Consider the following 14945-nt stretch of genomic DNA (forward strand, 5'->3'; position numbering starts at 1 on the left):
TTTTATCCACTATTCCCATTCCCTCGATCTCTGTGAACAAGAAATAATTGAACAAATACAGTGGCATGGAAGTCAATAAAAATAGATCATCGATTCGATACAAGAGTGATTTATATAGTTACCCAGGGATGAAAGGGCCATTTAAAACAACCCCTGACAATTGTGTTTGCAAACACTGAACAAGATCCCAAAAGTTGTTGAACAATAGCACCAAAATGCCAATAAATAAAATTTAAATTTTCGATCCGTTTGCTCACCCCAAAGCCCTACTATTGGTCCATCGTTAGCTGTCGAACCCTCGAATTAACTGACAATATATGGAGGCAACGAGGGTTCATTTGTGCACACATTTGCGCCATTTATTTCTATATATGAATCTTTTAGGGTGTGGTTTCCCAAAAAAGCATCACTCAGGGTGTCCTTTGGGACAATCCCAGAAAATCCCAGACAAAGATCTTCTCTATTATTTCTGAATCAATTGCAAATAATTTCAGAAAATTCCTCCATGGTGTAATACCTCTTGCAGCAGATAAATTGAGCATCTTTGCAGAGTGAAATTATTGGAGTAGTTCACGCACATTGAGTCACACAGGAGATGCAACAATTTCCAGGTAAATCTCACAGGGGCTTCTCCCACAGTTTCTCAAGGTACACTGAGTCACCGCGAAGAGAGGAGCCCACAAATTGACTCTTCATATGGGATGGTGTCCAATGTAGGTCATATGCAAAACGCACATTTATCTTACCCAGTACGCGCAACAAAATCATTATTGTCGACTCCGTGTCAAATCGCTTGTCTTGACGGTGCGACGTGACAATATGAAAATTGTTGTGCCTCTTTTCATCCCAAACTTCTTGGGCATCCTCCCTCGGCCACGACAAGCAGCCTCAACAATTGACAGTGTGAGACAAACATTCAGCTTTCTGGGTAGATGAAAAGACCAGAGGATGACAAAAGACCAGAGAAATTCCTCCTGATTTACTCTTTCGCGGCTTCTTCGCTCTTGGATCCAATTGACAATGCCAATAAATTGGGAGCATGTCACTTTTCACGATAGCACAAATTGTGGAGACGAAGTTGTACAGTTTTGGCTTGGAAATTGGTTTACTTCACCCTTCTTAGAAGAAATTTAAATAAAATTGATATAACGACAGGGTTCGTTAATTTGAATTTGAATATGACAGATAATGTCATGAAAAAAATGGAGTGAAGTTAGCACAAATGATTTGATTACCTATTATAAAGTGGTGGCAACTACGTTTGCGAATACCAAAATTCTGAATAGGTCGAAATACCGATGAGCCAAGATCCTAAAAATGTCATAATCCAGGTTGAGTCGAAATCTCGAGGAGCAAAAATCCCGAGATGGCTAAATTTTGAATGGGTTCAAATCCCGAAGAGCTGAAATCTTAAAAGGATATCAAGTACAAATGGGGCGAAATCCCGAAGAGGTACGGTACAAAGGGGTCCCAATTTCGAATGGTGCGAAATCCCAAAAACCTTAAATCTCGAGCGGACGGAGAAGACCCAAAATCCTAAAGGGGTCAAAATCCCAAATAGATCGAAATTCCGAGAACCGAAATCCCGAAGTGGCTGGTAAGTTCGAGGAGCCTACTTTTGAAAGTGCCAAAATCCAGAATAGGTCAAAATCTCGAAGGTCCCAAGTGTCAAAATCCAGAATGAGTCGAAATCTCAAAGATCCAAAATCCCTCAAGGGTTAAAATTCTGAATGGGTTCAAATCCTAAAGAGCCGAAATCTCGAAAGGGTCCCAATTTCGAATGGGTCGAAACCCTAAGAGCCAAGCACCTAAAAGGGTCAAAATTTCGAATGGGTAAAATTCCGAAAATTTAAAATTTCGAGCGGATGAAGGAGAGTCAAAACCCTGAAGGGGTAAAAATCTTAATTGTATCAAAATCCCAAGGAGCCAATATACCGAAAAAGTGAAAATTTTGAATGGGTGGAAAGTTCGAAGTTCGAAGAGCCAATACCCTGAAAGGGTCAAAATTTCGAATGATTAGAAGTTCCGAAAAACAAAAAAAAAAACAAACTCGAATTGGTCGAGATCCAGAAGAATCATAATTCTGAAGGCTACTTCCTGGCGCCTGATTTGAATGATTTGATTGAAATTTCAAATAGATTAAAATGCTAAAGAACCACAATTCCGAAAGAGTCGCAATTTCGAATGGGTCAAAATCCCGAAGAGCCAAAATTCCGAAAAATCAAAATCAAAATTCCGAAGAGTGAAGACCGAATTACATATCGTCTACATCTGTCGTATTTGCATTTCTTTAGTATCAGCATTTCACGCAAGAGGGGACGTCTGTATTGTAGCTTGTACCGAATGCAGATACAAAACAAATGCTGATACGATAGAGGTAGACGCAACCGACGATATTCAGGATCTTGGTCTGCGAGAACACGAAACCTAAGCTATGTAATGTGTTGTAAGTTAACATTTGTTTTTTTTTCAGAAAGAGGAAGAATGAAGATTTTAACTTTAATTTGAGTTAAATATTCTAATTTAAAATCAAAGGTTATTAATTCTGAGTTAACAAAAATTACTAACACTGAATATACTGCGAGCACATTTTTATTAACGTTGAATATTTAAAAGATTTAAAAGGTCCTCAATAATAGCTCTCAAATTAAAAAAAAAACTTGATGTCCTGAGTTTGGAAGGTAATTCGTACTAAAGCCTTCAGAACAAGTTCAAAAATACTAATACTTTATTATTTTCCTTTTAAAAAAAAATAATAAAATCAATAACCAAGAAAATTTGTGTCAGTATTCTGTTATTTCCAATTATTCTATTTGTCATTCTGTTTATTCTTTATTTATTTATTATTATTTATTATTTAGGATTTCGAGATTTTGGACTAAAGTCGTCTGAAGGTGGGGCGCTTGCCCCTACTATTGAATTTGAAATTTTTAATTTTCTAATAGTTTATACGATTGCAGTCTAGAAATATTTATAAAATATGTGGCTGTAACTATATGAGGGATTTAGTAAAACAAACAAAAAACAGTAAAAAACCTTTTTTTAATCCTCTGCAATGTTTTGAATTCAAACTTATGGATCTGTAACGACAATTTTATTTCTTTCGATAAGAGAGTTTTTATGTAATTTATCAGAGCTTCTTAATGCAAAACACCCATTTCGCTGAGTGTATCTCAAAGCCCTAAAAACATTGAATTTCATTGGATTTTTGATAATTTTCATCAGAGAGCTTAAATGGGGTTCGCAATGGAAATCTGACTGATGCCTTAGTGGAAGATTTATCTGGTCTTCAGCACGCAATAACAATAAAATGTCGAGACCGTTGAATCATATTGAATGAGTTAAAGGTGAGTAAATTAAAGTGGAAGATAAACAAAATTCCATATGAGACCATCGCGAGGAATTTCCTGGCCTAAAGATCACGGAGAGATCGCTCAATTTTTACTGCGAATTAATTGAATGATTTCAATCTTCCGTCTCTCAAGAGATGTCCAATATTGCTCCTTGACCGTCAAAAAAAAAAAACATTTCACCTAAGAATTAAAATGAGGTGAATTTGGAAGGCGCCGAAGATGGAGTTGAAAACCTTTTAGCTTCTCGAACCCATCATTAAGACACTTTAATGAAGGCTGGAATTAAACACCTCGCAAGTTGGTAAAAGTGTATTCAATGAATCGTTGCTTTGATATAGAAAATTAAGTGTTTTTGTGTGTTTTACCATAATTTAATTGCACAGACACTTTGCGGCCAGTTTCAGTCCATTTTCGATCACTACGCCTTGTCTACCCATTCTTATGTACGGCCTCATTATCACAATTATCTGCGTTAAATTACAGATGAATTTCCATATGAATTGCAATTATAACAGCATTAGTACCTCGTCATTACTGCAACGGGCATTTTTTTTTGTTATCCAGCTTTTCGCTCCTTTTCGATGGAAAGATGGGCATTTCTCACCAATAAAAATCACGTGCGTCCCAAGAAGATGTATTGATACCGTTTGCTTGGGCTTCTTTTTCAAACCTTGTTTGTATTCCTGAGGAACTCGTGTGATGCTTCCAAAACATACAATTATCTATCGATAAAAATCAATTATTCCTCCTAGATTTTATTGGTTTTCTCTGTGAGAATCATCAGCTACTGTTTGGGCACTTTTTTTTGCTTGCTCCCTCAAATCACAGCTCTTGAGTCATTTGGATGTTAGAGGAAATCTCATTAAATCACTCGATAACTTCCTCTTCTTCCAACCAAACTGCCAAACACAATTAACACCTCGTGATGCGCGCGTCGAGCAATTTACTCAATAATTGCTCCCATTTCGCATTCATCGCATCTTTTATCCAGATATTTATTGAGGGGTGATTATTAGGCATTGTTGACCACTCAATGGACTAATGAACCATTACAAATCGCCAATAACACCGCGACTATTATGATTTTCTTCTTGAGGCATCTTTTTAAAGTAGACCTTTTATGGAAAGATTGGGAGAGATGTTCGTATTGAGGGTGAGATACACAGCAAAAAACTTTGAGTGAAAAATGGTACTCTGGCTTCGAACACTTCACATTTTTCCCAGATTCCTTTAATGAATCTGACCTATTCCTTTTGGCTCAGATTCATTAAAGGAATACGTAAAAAATGAAGTGTTTGAAGCCAGAGTGTACGAAGCCTAAAAGCCTTGCCCTAGTTCCCCTGGTTGTCGATCATATGGAAATTTTAAAACTAGGGTAAAGTGGTACAAGTTGGACAGGCAGTGATACAAGTTGGACAATGGTACAATTTAGACAGGGCTCTTTGTCTTGATAAATTTAGTACTTCATTTTTTGTATATTTTTAATGCTTTAGTTTTATAATTTGGTTCCTTGTTCTTAAAAACAAATTTTGTACTGTATTTATCAAGAAAAAAGCCATGTCCAACTTGTACCAGCGAATTGTCCAACTTGTCACACTAGTTCCAAATTATATCACTTTACCCTACTGTTTATCAGATCCTTACCTTCTATACTTACCATATGTCGAGAAAATTATTTAAGTCACTCAAGCAAAAATTTCGCGATGGAAATGTTATCCTTTTGGTCAGTTTTGATGTAAATGTTTCATGTAAAAATACCAAAATATTTAGATCAGAGTGTCTATAACTCAGGGTTACTCTTAATTTTAACGACGTATACATAACGTTTTTGGCATAATTTGTTGTAGTAAAACTTTGCTTCTTGGGAAGGTCTTATTAACCCTTAAGTTAAATTCTCAAAAAGCTTAATAGCGGTAAAAAAAACTAATTCTCGAAAATTTAAAATCCCGAATAGCTCGTAATCCAAAATCCTTACGTTTAGTAATGCCCTTCGCGGATTGAGAGCTCTTCTCGGTTGAGGTTTATACTGAACTAGTTCGAAGATACATCAGAGAGAACTTGCCTAGAAATCCGTTAAAGATTCTAAAATTTAAACAGTTGAAATTCAAACGTTCTGTCGTTCTGAAATTCTTCAAAATTAAGGGCAGAATCACATCGACAATAAAATTCTCGCTGTAGTTTCACCGTATTTCGCTAACTTACGCATTTCATTGCAATTCTTACGCAAATTTTCCATTAACGTATTACCTTATCTCATACGCGGTGGCACTAGGTGAAAATAATATAAGAAAATTTAAGAAATATAACGAAAATTCGATAAACGGTGAGCAAAAAAACTTTACGAGAAATTAATCGTACAGTTTTTGTTGCTCACCGTTTATCGCATTTTCGTTTTATTTCTTCAATTTTCTTATATTATTTTCACCTAGTGCCACCGAGTATGAGATAAGGTAATACGGTAATCGAGAATTTGCGTAAGAATTGCAATAAAAATGCGTAAATTAACGAAATACGGTGAGCATTTTACTGTCAATGTGATTCTGTCCTAAACCAAAGAAATTTTTTTTTCAGCAAATGATTACGCACTGTTGTTGTTGACGGTTGAAATGTTTAGTATGCCGATAATACGAAATGGAATAACTATTCCTTTACCTGATACATTAATATTGTAAGTTTTTAACGAAGTCTTCCCGATTATCTGTGTAGTATTTTATATAATAAACATTAAAAGAGATAATACATAAAAATCAGGAGAAGGCTATTTTTCCGTCCACTATATCTGCTTCATCTAATCGGACCGATAATACATTAAAAAACACTACGTATAATTTATTTATATAAAATAGATTAAATATATATTCAGGATTAAGGTCCTGTCGGAATTTTGGTTTTCTGAGTAGTGCCGTTCAGAATTTTGACTTAGAAGATTTTGTCCGGGATCCTCTCAACAGCTAAGTAATTAGGCCTTATTACAAACCAGGATTGCACCCATACAAAACTTGGTGGTAAAGGTTTTATACATATTAATATTACAAAACCTTAGCGGTAAGTAATGTAAGTAACGTGTAAGAACGGTAAGTATTACATTAGGATCAGTTTTACCTGTTTTTCCTCCTTGTAAAAACAAAAATTATTAATTGGAATTACTTCTGGAGCTCTTTGTTGTCTCTCTTTTTCATATCCTCTAATAAATATTATTTAAAATTTAAGTATAATTTATTTAGTATTTCTCGCCTACAATTTTTTTGCTTATTCGACCTGAAAAGGAGAAAATTTCACTTCTAAATTGCAAATTAGATTTTGAGATAACGTAATAAAATAAGAATAAAACAGCAAAAAATTATTAAAACTTTCTGTTGATTACATTTGGCACTAGGGTTAATGAAAATAGTAGCAATTATTTTATACTTTTATTGGCCAATTGTAGGGAAAATGATTCCACTTGAATGGAAAAAATTGTCAGTGTCCCTAAACAAGTGCAATTGCTGGCACGAATTTAAATTATTATTTTGAGACCGTCTAACATTCTAGAACACGAAAATTTAACCGAGCATTGATTTAATTATAGAATTTTAGTTATTTAAGAAATTGTTTTATCTGTGAATACAAGGTATTTGCTAATGCTAAACTACCTTTGAATAATCAAAGATCATTATAACGCTTTATAACTCGTCGTTTTTGTAAAACAGTCATTTACTAACATTTTAAAAGGGATCGGGAATCTTCGTTTTTTCCATTTTGTTTTTTACACTTTTGTTTTTCCCAGTTTGTCTTTGGAATCTTTGTATTTGGAAATCTTGTCTTGGAAATTTTCGTAAATTTTATCTGTAACACATTTTGCACATGTACATTTTATAACTTTCCAAAAATTTCCCTTTTCTCAGAAGATTTCCATTTGCCTCAAAGGACGAAACTAAAAACTTCCCAAAACACAGAGAATTTCCCTTTGCCCCAAAGGACCATGCTAAAAACCTCCTAAAAACAGAAAATTTCCCTTTGCCCTGAATAAAATGGAAAAAACAAAGATTCCGCAAACCATTTCAAAATCATGAATCCGTTTAATACAACCGAAAGTGCGATGTATTTAGCGAAAAAATAATAAGTATTATTAACTTCACAATTGGAATTCACGCAAAAAACATTAATAAATTATTTTGTTTTTAAACTTGAATTTAAGTTTCTTTTGTCTCAGAATTTCTGATAAGATTGAATCGGTTCCAATCGGTTCCGAACCGATTATAAACCGATAGCCAATTTTTATCCTAAAATCAATTTTATTACTCATAAGCCATTTTGACTGATCTTTTGAGTTGCTTATAAATCGGTTTAAATCGGTTGTGAACCGAAAATAAACCGATTATGAACTGATAAATGTTCTTTGTTTAAAAGTAAATTCTATTACTCTTAAAAATAATTTAGGGGATCTTTTAAGCGATTTGTGAATCGGTTCAAATCGGTTGAGAACCATTAACCCTTTAATGACGAGACACTTTTTACGGACCGAAAATCAAAAATAAAAATTAAACTGATAAACAAAATCAATGAAACGCCTTACATCTGACTTTGGAAAATCCGACAGAGTCTGATTCTGTGCATTTTTTACTTCTACGGGCGATAGGGATAAAAATAACCCAAAAATTTAAATCAAATTTCTGACAATACAAATGAATAATTATTTTCACTCTAATGAAAAATATTATGTATATGAGTATTGTAGTTTCTTTTTCCAAAGCGGGACTTTGCTTAAAAAATTGGAAGTATAAAAAATAATTAAAATAATTTTTCAATATGAGAATTTAAAAATTCGTCATTTTAAACTTAAATATTTACTATATAGAAAATAGCTGAGACTTGCAAAAAATATCCTAGATTCCTTCAACCTTATACTTTGCATTTATACGTACAAACATGAGAATGAAATAACTTTAGGTAGTCAGGAAAAATTATTTTCTTTATGGGACACCGGTGTTCTAATCATCCTTAAAGGGATAAATGGTCAATGATGCAAAAGTGCTTTTGAGGTATAATATCTAATGTTCTGGAAACACTTACGGCTTAAGTTGAGAGATAGCCGAACGTTATTATAATAAAAATTATAATTTGACTTAATTACATCAGTTTCCTACTAAATAAGCCGAGAGACGGATTAGTCAAAAACTTATAAAAATGTAATCTGATCATTATTTTGATTGTAATTGCGTTAAACCGTATCTCGGCTTAATGGCCTCTACACATTGGGAGAATTTTTTGTCAAAAATTGCTTTTTTGAAGGAAATTCCTTTCAGCGTTGTACGGGCAAACGTCAAATATCTGTCAAAAACGCAATTGTGGCAGTTACCTATATACCTATAATGACTGACCTTACATTGCAGCAAATACAGTAGATTCTCTCAAATTCTGGCATTTGGGACCGAAATGTCAGCCGACTTAGAGAGAAATTCGGGCGACAAATTTTTTGAAATGCAACATTTTTTATTCATCTGCATACACATATTGAGTTCACATACTCATATTTATGGTAAATTTCATGAAAACCGCTTAATAATGAAAAACACATCAGAACTAAGATAAACCACTGCAAATTTGAGAATATTTGCTTCATTTGATAAATCATAATCAAACTTGAAAAATGTAAACAAACTTTTTTTCAAATTTAACTGCTGCCCGAATTAAAAAGTAGCCCGATCTTAAAAGAGCCGAATTAGCGAGAGTCTACTGTATCTCAGCTAAACTTTGTTCTAATATTTTTCAACAATATAGGGTAAGTGTGCCAAATTTCGGCATAGTTGCGTGCAAGCGTTTGAAATGTAATATTTTAAATTCAAATTGATTTTTTTTATTCTTTCTTCTTAAAGAGTGTTTCATGGAACCTTGTAAAGAGTTTACCGTCTTTATTTACTCTAAAATCATTTTTAATACATTTTAAAATGAATAAAAATATAGACATAGTTTTGGTGCCTTATTTCGGCCACCTTCATTCTCATAGTTCCTTGCCCTTCGGGAATTCTTCCATTATCTTTTTCACGTCATCTCGTTTATCGAAGCTACATTTTTTGTTATTTTTTTGTATTGTATAATCTTTAGATTACGTAAAATATAAAAGTTCATGAAAATTCGAGGAACAAAAAGGGTGGCCGAAATTGCAAGCTGGCCGGAATTTGGCACACTTACCCTATTTTGACCTTTTTCACAGTACATTCTCTCTTTTGCTATTCTTTCGTTTTCTGATTTTGAGATTTCGATTTTTACTGTGATTAAAAATTGATGTGTTGAGGAAGCTGTGAGGCAAAAGATTGCTCGAGAAGATCATCAGGGTGACGTGATTGTTGGAGTTTGCACAAGAAAAAAAAAAAACTCCACAAATCCAGCGATTGTGTTCTGATTAAAATATCCTTCATGGATTGTTTGTTTTGGCAATTGGTCCAGCAAAAAGCCATGGAAGATGCTGCTAAAAAACAAGATCACTGCTGAGTTGGTCAGAGAGGCACTAAGAGCGAGTACGATCCCCTGAAAAAGCGCACCAGCTGAGGCTGCCAATAATCATTTGGAGACTCTCTGTGTTTGTGCCGACTGTCTGAGACTCACCTTGATGCGGGGTCTTCAGTCGTGAATTGACTCTTCGCCGCTTAACATCGTCGTTTGTTCAACCTTTCACGTTTGCTCCGGGATTTCAGCCAGAGATCGATTGATCGTCAATTGAGGCGTATGAGAACAACAAAAATCTGCGCTTTTCATAGTGCGCGAGTTGCTTCCAATCCGTAAAACAATTGTTCGCAGTGATTCTCTATATTGTTCTAAACGGAGTTTCAGAACTTTGTGAACCTGTCCCAAACGGTGTGATATTGTGTGTATTGTGGTATTTGATTTGTCTCTGGCCTGAGACTCTGGGAGAATCCGTCAGAAATATAAAATAAGAATTAGAGAGTGTGCTAAAAGTGGACTTTAGTCCTCGTCAAAGCGATCAGTCATTTGTGTTTATCCATCAAATACGCCGCAGAATCTCATAAGTTTCAAATGAATTGTGAAGACATTCAAACACGTGCCCACAGACAGAACATCTCGTGACACCTTTTTTGTTTGATGCATTAACACCTTCGTGTGCGACAATTTTCTCACCTCTTGCTTTGTCAGTTAATAAAAGCGCGAACTGCAATTAATTCACTGCAATGATGCTTCTGCTGAACACTGAAGATTCTGTGTTCAGTTGTTGAGGGATTGTGTGCTATGGAAAAAATTTGAAAGGTATTCAAACCAAGAACCATCACCAAGAAATTCTCCCTGAAGATCACCCAAAAGATTCCAAACTGAGATCATCTGAAATACAAAGGTAAATATAGATCTTATTCAGAAATTAAGAGGTCTACAGCAATAAATCCACTTTGGCTTATGTAATGAGCTGTATTTGAAGTCAATGGATAGAATTTATCATCATTAGTTGAGATTATAAATCAGCTGCTGGAAACACCAAAATGCAAATTAGAATAGACAGCAATAGGCTCTAAATTTTCCTTCTTTTTGAACATACAGAATGGTCAATTCAGGTGGGTTGAATCTTCGTGATCCTCCAGTGTCACGAGATTCTTCATCACAAATATTCATAAATCAGCCAACACTATCTCAGAATCTGGCATAGAAAAAAACTGAGGCATCTGCCTCGGGTCCAATTGGAGTTCGATGGAGACAAAAAGTTTGGTGTTTTTCTCTCACCTATCCCACCCAAGCCTAATTGCACCTTTAATACTCAAATTGCGTGTGCAAAAGGCCCAAAATTGCCCCAAAGAGACAACAAAACTGAAATCCCGTGATTAGGAAATTAGGTGATCGCATTGTAAAGTGTCCATCTTCAGCCAAAGGCCAATTAGGCAAGTGAAAGATATTGGGCAGATTTTTTGCACTACTGAAAATCGCAATCTCAAGGGGGTGCCCATAAGTAAGGATCAAGTACACTGAATGTTTGCTTAAATACTTAATCAATTATTTATTAAGTCAATAGGTCCATGGAAATACTTCTTTAATAACAAAAATAATTGCATTTGAAATATTTTATTAAACTTCAAAATTCTTAATAAGGGGTTTGTGCTAAGAAATTTAGAACAGACTTGTACTAAATCTATAGTTTTACCTTGGGATAAAAGTTAAAGGAAAATCAAGACCATATCCATTACGTCCTTGTTCTCAAGAATTTTTATTTATTTTTCTCAGATTTAGTACAAAATTTATTAAAATCTAGGGACATATTAACGAAAAACAGCTTGATAGACTTAATAAAAATAATAAACACATAATAATAAAAACAGAATTATCACACTTGCATGTCGAAATTTCAATGCGATTTATATTAATTAGATGATCAATCTGAAGTGTAATTTGTGTCTTTTAATCTCTAAATACTTGGAATTTGAATTAATGGAATTAATTAATTAATTAATAATTTAATTAATTAATTAATTTGAATACTTTGAAAAAGAATTAATGGTTTAGGTTAATTTTACTGCTCGAACTCAAAGAGAGCAGTTATATAATCCACTTTTTTCATCTCGTGACATGTCTAGAGGCCAAACGGTACGAGATATAGACTTCCGGTCTTCGACGACCCCCCCCCCTCACCATAAGTCAACATTATCTAGGACACTCCTTTTACTTATTTATTTGGAATGAAATTGCCTTGGAAACTAGAGGCGGAATAACAGGCAAGAAGTATTTTGCGTCCACCGCTGTCTTAGCGTCGGTCATCAACCTAGGCCTGAGTATAACGGTGGAAATACTTTTCAGGATGTATAACCTAGGGTGCGGACTGGACATAGTATGTAGTTATTATTAATCGTATCGAGACAGTATTTTTGGTATTACAATGTAATCATTACAATGTGCATTGTGTTTGAAGAATCTGCTGATCGTAGATCGCTCAGGAACGCATTCCCCGTAGTGAATACTTCTTCCGTGCTCCTGGAGGTTTTTTTTTGGGCAGAGGCGGTACAATTTATTATTACGTTTTATCACAGTGAAAATTGTCCTTTTTCTCGACATTTAGTTGCTTGCACCGGGTGGAATTCGAACTCACAGCTGTGAGAGTCGAGTCAGAGATCTCACAGCCCAAGAGCCAACGGTCTTGCCTATTGCGCCATTGAGATCCCCATAGTATGTAGTGAAAGATATAATGTAATAAAAGTACCTATTGGAATGGACTATCTCTTTGGATAATCCACGCTAGTGAGATACTCCTTATATGGCTGTGCCATGGTGCCATTGGTAAGAGCTTTCTGCTCTTGAACGGTATGGCCCCCGATTCGACTGTCACAGTTGTGAGTTTCAGTGTCGCCCAGTGCAAATGATTGAAGCGTCTAAAGGGACCTCATACACAATTAAAACCGCATAAAAATTTTAAACTGAATGAAATGACAAAAAAGTCCGGTACATCAAAATAAATAAATAATAATCCTAATATAAAGGATGAGTTATGGAGGATATAGTTTGACGATCTAAATACGACGAAATAGGAAGACCTGGTGGATGAACTAGGTACAAGCCACTTGGTCAAATGCTTAGGCTGCTTAAAGTGTAATACTGAAACCTACATTTAACCTGTTTTTAGGGAAAGAGTACCTTTTAATAAAAAGGGGTTGCAAGGGGTCCCAGGCTTTGCAAAATGCTCGAACTCTTGACTTAGATACTATACATCAAAAGTACTTTCGCATCATTTACCATTTACCGGTTTTCAACGGATTTGAACCGATTCATAAATCATTCAAAAGATCCTCCAAAATTGTTTTAAAAGTAATAGAATTGATTTTCGGATAAAAATTAATTATCGGCTATGAGTCGGTTCATTACCGGTTCAGAACCGATTAGACCCGGTTCAGTTTTATACGAAATTCCAAGACCTTACAATTTTTAAATAGTGTACTAAAAAGTTTATTAACATTGAATTCAAATTTTAGAACAGACATGTACTAAATCAAATACCATGACAAAAATTTACATTTTTTGAATCAGATATAAAAGAATCCAACGAATATTACGCCAATCAATACGATTTTCCTATTTCTCAAAAGAATTTCAATTTTAGTTATTAAAATCTCTTGTGACATTTTTATAAGAAGCTTGCTAAATGATAAAAAAAAAACAGATGTATACACTCTTCTAGGTAAATGAAAGTTTCTACGCTAAAAATATTTTAACTATAGGTTATAGGGTGAACTAGTACAGCCAGCGAGTGGGCCTGAGTGGTAGATCGCATATCGCGTCGGTCAGTCTCCAAGATCGCGCTGATTGCTCAATTAGTCTCCAGTATCGCACTGATCGCGCGATCAGTCTACAGAATTGCGCTGACCGGTACCCAGAGTAAACCGTGAGTGGCAGACTTGTTTACCCCCTGCCTTAGGTTCAAAACGTTTTTCAAGGTTGACGCTTAAATTTTAGAACAGGCATGTACTAAATCAATTATCGTACTGAATAATTTTTTACATGAGATATTAAAAAATAGAGCAAAATTTATGCAAGCAACACGTTTAGTCTATTTCTAAACTTTTTTTGGATTCGGTTTAGAACTAGTTCAAAAAACTTTGTGATAGAATGTGAATTTGGTGGGTATAATCTGTCCCAAAAAAGTTGTACGTTTTGGAAGATATGTGTAATACAAAAGATGTTTTGCAAATACTTTATGTATGAACATATTAAGAAGAAAAACATTTCGTATTCCTAAAATTTTCCTCAAACTTATGATTTTTCTTGGGACAGACTGACTTCCAAATCGTTATTTCAGAAGTTCAAATTAAAACTTTAGAACATGCATGTACTAAAAAAATTGGCGTGACAGAATTTCACATTGTTTTACGAGTAATTTGATCGATGATCAATTCCTTTCGTTAATGTTCATAAAAACATATCGACTAATTATTATTAGTTATTTAGTACTAAAATTATGTACCGTGCCATCAGGGAAAAATTGATTTAAGATATTATTCTTTTTTTATATTTTCAAATGAAATTTTTATGTTTATCGAATTTTGTTTAATAATTTAATAATTCGGTGTTATTTTAATAATTATTAGCTTTCGTAGAAGCTCTTCAACGTTTTCACGTTAGAACCAATTTTGCAAAGTACGAATGACTATTTGCATTAAAAATAAAAATACACAAGGAGCCGCAATACTTAAGTTAATATATTTGTTTTTATTATAACCGTTTAAGAGAAACGATAGCAAAACCTTTTAGTTTTTATGGAAATCATAATTTTTTATCGTGCCTCTGTAAATTATGTGTGTCTTTTTTATATTCTGACTACCCTCTCAAATGATGCCCAACGGCTGAGGATCATTCTAAAAATGTTGGTTTGTGGAAAAAGAGTGGCACTTTGGCTGTTAATCCTACATCAACGTCTTACGGACATTTGGAGAGCAACTAGGAAGAATGGGTGTGATGAGAAAAATCATAAAAATAATTAGAAACGTGTTCTCTGGGGCCAAAGTAGCTTTTATGGTGGTTTAATCAGTAATTTATTGATCACATTATGTAGATCACGCAAGATTTTTATTTTGGGGGGATAGATTCATGGTGTATGCGACAATTTAGAAATTTTTTCCCACCTCAAAT

General features: G+C 34.4%; 1 protein-coding gene across 1 annotated transcript in view; it reads left to right on the forward strand.

Annotated features, from left to right (window-relative positions):
* Nucleotides 1-10338: 10338 nt before the first annotated feature.
* LOC129805019 (protein embryonic gonad-like) overlaps nt 10339-14945 on the forward strand; it is a 128662-nt gene continuing 124055 nt past the window's right edge. Inside the window, exon 1 of the mRNA XM_055852821.1 lies at nt 10339-10680. The gene's annotated coding sequence lies outside the window, so the exon portion shown is untranslated. The remainder of the gene's footprint in view (nt 10681-14945) is intronic.

This window comes from Phlebotomus papatasi, chromosome 2 (genome assembly GCF_024763615.1).
Source record: "Phlebotomus papatasi isolate M1 chromosome 2, Ppap_2.1, whole genome shotgun sequence".
Classification (NCBI taxonomy): Eukaryota; Metazoa; Arthropoda; class Insecta; order Diptera; family Psychodidae; genus Phlebotomus; species Phlebotomus papatasi.